Genomic DNA, 6,946 nt, shown 5'->3' on the forward strand with positions numbered 1-6,946 from the left:
CAGGCATTTATTTGTTTCTGTTGCTCACAAAGTCTCTTCTTTTTCCCTCCTGAATGGTCAAAGATATAAACATTAAAATAAATCTCAAAAGAATAGTACTTTTAAAGTAGCCTTTTAGAGTTTAGTCTGTATTCCCATTCTTTACTTTACATTCTGGCTCTATGTTCATAGGGTAAGGATAAGGGGTCAGAGAGACACTAAAAGAATACTGTAGTGCCAGGGCCGGCTCCAGGGTTTTGGCTGCCCCAAGCAGCCACCAAAAAAAAAAAAAAAAAGTCACAATCGCGATCTGCGGCGGTAATTCGGCGGAAGGTCCTTCGCTCCTAGCGGGAGTGAAGGACCGTCCGCCGAATTGCCGCTGAATAGCTGGACCTGCCGCCCCTGTCTGGAGTGGCTGCCCTAAGCACCAGCTTGCCAAGCTGGTGCCTGGAGCCGGCCCTGTGTAGTGGTGAATGATCCCTGCCCTCTTTCTCTGTTGCTGAAACACCAGCTTCATTTCTCTCTCTCTCTCTCTCTCTCTCTCTCTCTCATATATACACTCACTATCCTAGGTTGTCTTCTTCAGATCTGTAAGTTTCTGTGTTTGAATCTGTTGGGATATTGCTGTAGCTGGAGACTTTTGTACTATGCTGTCCCTAAGTGACAGCAGCGGTGTACAGTATCACTCTAGTTACAATGGTTGTGTACAGTAGTGAATAATCCTAGTAATAGTGGTGGTGTACAGATTGTATTTTCCTGTTGCTTCGGGATAGTGGCTTCGATTTTGCTTAGTGAGGAGCAAATCTGAAATGGTTTGAATGTGTATTTCAATCTGGATAGGCACCCCAAAATCAGATTGCTCATCCAACCTACACAAACTAATTTGGTCTTCATTGTTGAGCTGTGAATCATAGGGAACAGATTTTCTCTTGGGATTTCATATGCTTTCTGTCAATCCAGAAATATTACGAGCTGGGTGAACAATGGATTTAGTGGTTCACAGGCAGTTCTGAAAAAAAATGTTTTGGGTCAACCCACAAGCAACATTTTTCTGAATTTTTGGCAAATCAAAAAGTTGGGGAAAAATCAAAGAACAGTTGGGTCACACAAAATGTCTTGTTCAACCTGAAACAAAACACTTTGTTTTGATTTTGAGCTTGTTTTCATTTTTAAATTTAAAATATCAAATTACATTAAGGTAATTTTTAAATGAAAAGTTGTTTCAAATCAAAGTTGAAACGTTTCATTTCAATAATGTCAAAGTGAAACATTAAAGCTCTTTTGGAACTTATTTTTTTAAACCCAAAACAATTTGCAGAAATCAACATAAATCTGTGAAATATTTCAATCAATTTGCATCTGCATTTTTCACTAGGGAAAAAAAAATTGGTCAAAAATTTCACCCAGCTCTAAATATGGGTGCAGCCTTTTCTCAGTGATACATGTCTCTAGTCTTGGCCCAAATTAGGAAGTATGGAGTCGTGAAAATTTAAAAATAACAGGGAAAAACTGTTAGTTGAACAATTTCAAATATCAAAAAAAAAAAAATCTGTTCAAATTTAAGTGAAGTTCTGATTGATTTTTATTTTATTCTAGCCTGTTTGCCCATCTCTAGTTTTGATCAGTATTTTTGACAAGCTATATTTAGAGTATCAGGTGAATGACTCATTGAAAATTGAGTGTACGAGCTTAGGGGGAAAACTCCCTAGCTAACAAGCTTGGCTGTGGCTCTGTTAAAACCATCTCACTTCATACTTGCAATGAAATGTTAATATAAAGAGAAGCACTGACATTTTTTACCCTATCATGCTCTCATTTTCTAAGTTTCCTTCAGAACTGAACATGCTGAGGGTGACAGCATGTTCTAAAGAAATTGTTTAGAATGGAGTTCAGCGTAAGGGCACAATAAGCAGTAGTATTCTTTATTGACGATAACCTTATACAAGGGAATTTAATAGCAACAGTGCAGAATCTTTTATTTTTTAAATGGGTCCTCTTCAGCCGCACAGCATAATAAATGGCAAATGGCAGTGATAACATTCAGGATTTGTGTCAAATCGATGTCATTTCTTGGACCGGAGGAATAAGTACTATTTCTTGGAATATGACCTTGAAGCTATTTGGGCTTCAAAAATCTAAATATCTGAAGTATATAAAATGCACACTTTGCGCTTTTGAATGAATCCTCTTTCTCTGATGTGAACTGCCATCCCTCCATTATCAATTTTATGGCTTCCTATAAAATAGAAGCCTGTCAGCAGCATGCATAATACTCCTGTGGTTACTTAAATGCTACCTAACAACCGCACTATATAGATAAGTATAGTAATGTTTGTTGTCTAAGCTAAATAATGGGCCAAATCTCGATGCCCTTAATCAGTTATTTTTTTATTTAAGACTTACATAGGCAAAACTGCCACTGGCTTCATTAGAAGTTATCTGCATAAGGAATAAGTAACAAATGAATAAGGATGTCTTAATTTGTCTCCACTGATTTTTGTTAAAAAAAAATATCTTGGCTGTGGTGTGATTGTCTTACATTGTCTGCCTGCACAAAGTGGTCCTAAGAACACTGCAGGAACCCCCCCTCACTCCTCCCCCCCACACACAGAGTGTAGGGAAGATAGGTAGGTGTCTAAATGAATCAGCTGGGGATGAGCTTAAAGGAGTTTAGAAGGCATCATGGCCCTGTGGAGAAGACACTAGATTGAGACTCAGGGTTCTATTCCTGGATCTGCTATTGACCTGCTGTATAACTCTGGGCAAGACATTTCTGTTGTGATTTTGCTTTCCCTTTCACCTTCAGTCTGTCTTGTCTTTTTAGACTGGGTCTTTGGGGAAGGGACTGTCTACCTACATATGTACATATGAAAACTCATATGACTGTTTTCAGGCAGTTGTGAGCCAGAATTTTTTGCATCAAAACTTATATTTGTTATGCTTATATTTGTTAAGTCTTTGACAAATGTCTTCAGTGTCCCATGAGTGATGCTGGAAACTTGTGGTGCCTTGACTACAGCAGGAGAGAATTAAGTTCCAGCATAGAACGGATGAAAGCTGGCATTATTCCTAACACTCTACTTGGGATGTAGTGTTCCAGGATAGAGTGGGTCCCTGTTGGCACTAAGCCTAGCTCTCTTATGCGATGTTTAGAAATAGCTTAAGGCCTTAGACCTTCTGGACCTGTGCTCCGTAGGTTTGCTTGTTTATTTGACTGTTTGCTTTGCCTGAACTTTTATAAAAAAAAAAAATTAACAATGCTTTGGAATAAAACAAAGGACTCATGAGGATTTTTGGCTATATTCTGATGGTATTTTATTTTTAGCAATACTGTTAAATAAAGAGCTGATTAACACGTTTCATGGCACTTTGGTCACAGGGAGACTACAGAACCCTACCAGCAAAGCTCAGTAGTAGTGGAAGGGTCACTATATTCTTTACATTTTTCTGCTTCAGGTGGAAAGCCTTTTGTGTTGGCAGTCCTGAAGTTGGAAAGTCAAAGTTGTATTTAAATAGTAAACAAGTTAACTGCAGAAATCTGTACGTGGAAGCAATCATAATATTATTTTTGGAGGCAAATTACATGTTGAATTGCGTGTTTGCTGGCATGATAGAGTGTGCAATGGCCTTCAAAGTTGTGTTTATATAAATCAGAAGCATCATAGGTTTCTCCATACTATTTTTACCATAACATCATATATTTACATAACAGTCCTATCAGTACCAACTCTGCCAGGAGGTAACTGCTACAATTGTACCCCAAACCTATGAGAAGGGAAGTCAAAGTCTGTTATTGAAGGTGGTGTAGTGGGTTAGGGCAGTAGTCCTTGGAGAGCTGTCATACACTCAAATTTGAGTTTTGGTGAAAATAGGTTTGGGGGCCTTTCAACCCAGTCCCATGCTCATAATTAGAATAGAAGATGTGTTGAAAATTAAGCAAGAAGTATATAGGCAGAGAAACTTGCACGGAAAATGCAAAATACACCACTACCCCAATATAATACAACCCGATATAACATGAATTCGGATATAACGCGGTAAAGCAGCATTCCGGGGGAGAGGGGGTGGCGCTGCGCACTCTGGCGGATCAAAGCAAGTTCGATATAACACGGTTTCACCTATAACGTGGTAAGATTTTTTGGCTCCCGAGGACAGCGTTATATCAGGGTAGAGGTGTACTCTGCTTTCACAGTACCTTGTCTCTCACTTTCATGAGTACTAAATTCAGCCATATTTTTGTTTGTTTTGTTTTGTCACTTATTGTAGGGTGTAATGCCTACAGCAAAAAGAAAGGACTATTGTTCTGATTATTATAGACAGGGCTGGTAGAACCATCTGTCATTAAGGTTGCTTGACACTTCCCATTTTAAGCCATAGTTTTCCTTTAATAGTTTGGGCTACAAATGTTTATATTAGTGTCTGCCTCAGACAGAACATTTTTGGAAAATTTCATCCAAAGTGGTTCAGCTATTTCTGAGAATGAAACTAAGGCTACAGCTCTACTAGGCACTTGGTGTGTGATTTCCAGCTTGAGGAAACATACTTGTGCCAGCTCTCATCAAGCTAGCGCACTAAAAATAATAGTGTAGCCATGGTAGCACGGGCAGTAGCAGGAGTGTTGTAAGCAAGACACAAGAAGTAATTCTTCTGCTCTCCTCCACACTGATTAGGTTTTAACTGGAGTACTGTGTCCAGTTCTGGGCGCCACATTTCAGGAAAGATGTGTACAAATTGGAGAAAGTCCAGAGAAGAGCCACAAAAATATTTAAAGGTCTAGAAAATGTGACCTATGAGGAAAGACTGAAAAAAATGGGTTTGTTTAGTCTGGAGAAGAGAAGAGAAGACTGAGAGGGGACATGATAACAGTTTTCAAATACATAAAAGGTTGTTACAAGGAGGAAGGAGGATAGAACAAGAAGTAATGGGCTTAAATTGCAGCAAGGGAGGTTTAGGTTCCCTAAGGGTGGTTAAGCACTGGAATAAATTGCCTAGGGAGGTTGTGGAATCTCCATCATTGGAGATTTTTAAGAGCAGGTTGGACAAACACCTGTCAGGGATGGTCTAGATAATACCTAGTCCTGCCATGAGTGCAGGGGACTGGACTAGATGACCTCTCAAGGTCCCTTCCAGTCCTATGATTCTGTGAAATGGCAGAAGGGGCTCGCTGACCCATACACCCTGACTGGACCCTTTGGGTACATACTCAGGAGAGTAGCCCAAGCTCCTGCCCATGCTAATGCAGGTACACTACTATTTGTAGCACACTAGTTTGTTGTGAGCAGCCATGAGTATGTCTCCTTGAGCTAGGAATCATACCTAGATTGTATGTCAAAGGAAATTACACTAAATAAAAATACACTGTTTTGTCTGTCTGCATTAAAACATTCTAGTGATCTTTTCTTTGAAAAGCTCTATTGCCCTCCCATGCTTTGGAATAGGGACTTCAAATTTGACAGAGGCTGGCTTTGTGTCATGAATGCCCCTTTTGCTGTCCCTGTGACAGTAAATTAAACACCTTTAATAAAAGTGTAGTTCTCACATGCTCAGTAGAGGTTTCTTAGTTTTTAACAGCTCAAAATCTCCAAAGATTCCAGCCTCTCTAATCACGCTTGAGCTTCTTACAGCTCCTATGTGTGATCAAACTGCACACGCACCATGACCACCGAGTGACTGAGCATGCTGCAGTCCAGGGCTACAGTGGCGAAGCTGGACTTTCCCTGTAATGTCTGCTCCAAGTCAGACTGGGGCTGGCATCAGGCATAATAGAGGTGGAAGTTGTCTGATTCAAATGCATAGGGAACAAAAGCCAGACCATGGGATGGGGTGAGGGGAATAAAGAGTAGACTGGGACAAGAATTTTGGTGAGAATGGGACTAAAGTGTGTGTGTGTGGGGGGGGGGGGGGGAACTGACTGGGAGTTGGAGGAGGAGTGACTGGGACTGACTGGGCAAGGAGACTAGGATTCTTTCTTCATTCAGTGCATAGGATGGGCCTGCTCTGGGGATGAATCAGGGTTGTGCTCTAAAAGGAGCTTGGTTTCTGTTGCATAGGTTGGAAGATTTGTAGTCAATGAGGCAGGTGCTTACATGAAACGAAATGACTGTCTGAGGGTTAAGGCAGTTGAACTGGATTGTATCTTTGCCTGTGCTATAGTGTTCTTATGTGATGCTGGACAAGTCACTTAAACAAAACTTTTCTCAGGTGGTCGTGAATTGTGTGTTCCTCATTTTCTGGGTGCCTAACTTGAGACCCTGGGGTCTGATTTGCAGAAGTGCTGAATAATCACAGCTGCAACTGAAATCAATAGAGCTGGCTGGAGAAAAACAGTTCTGTTTTGCAACAACTTTTGAGGTTTCAAAATGTTATTGTTCCACATTGGAATGAAAACACAACCTTTCAAACATTTTTGTAAATCAGAAAGGTATCAAAACATCTCAAAACACCTTTTTGAACTGCAAAAAAAGGTCAGGTTTTCAATTTGAGCATTTCTTTCTCTCTGTCAGCCTGTCTGTCTGTCTCTAACTGGAGAGTCCACCCTAGACCTCAAAAACCTTACTGGCAAAATTGGTACGTTTCCATGAAATATTTCAGCTTTGACAAAAGCATTGCTAAGCATGTGCTATACAACGCTAAGTACTCTGGAAAATCAGGTCCTAGGTATCTCAAATTGGTCACCCAAAATCAGTGAAAACATTTAATCTTAATTTTCCTGTGTCTCAGTTCCTCATCTGTACAATGGGGATAATACCACTCCCTCACCTCCCAGAGTGTTATGAAAATAAATGCATTAACATTTCTGAAGCACTCAGATACTAAAGTGAGGAGTGCCATAGAAATTTATAATTCTGTATCAGAGCAGGATTTCAGTAGTGTACAGTAAATAAAACCTGATGCCATATATTGAACAAGGAGGATAGAACAAAATATTGAATAGCTGCTCATTAAATGAACACCATCCATCCTGTGC

Source organism: Chrysemys picta, chromosome 6, assembly GCF_011386835.1.
Source record: "Chrysemys picta bellii isolate R12L10 chromosome 6, ASM1138683v2, whole genome shotgun sequence".
Taxonomy (NCBI): domain Eukaryota; kingdom Metazoa; phylum Chordata; order Testudines; family Emydidae; genus Chrysemys; species Chrysemys picta.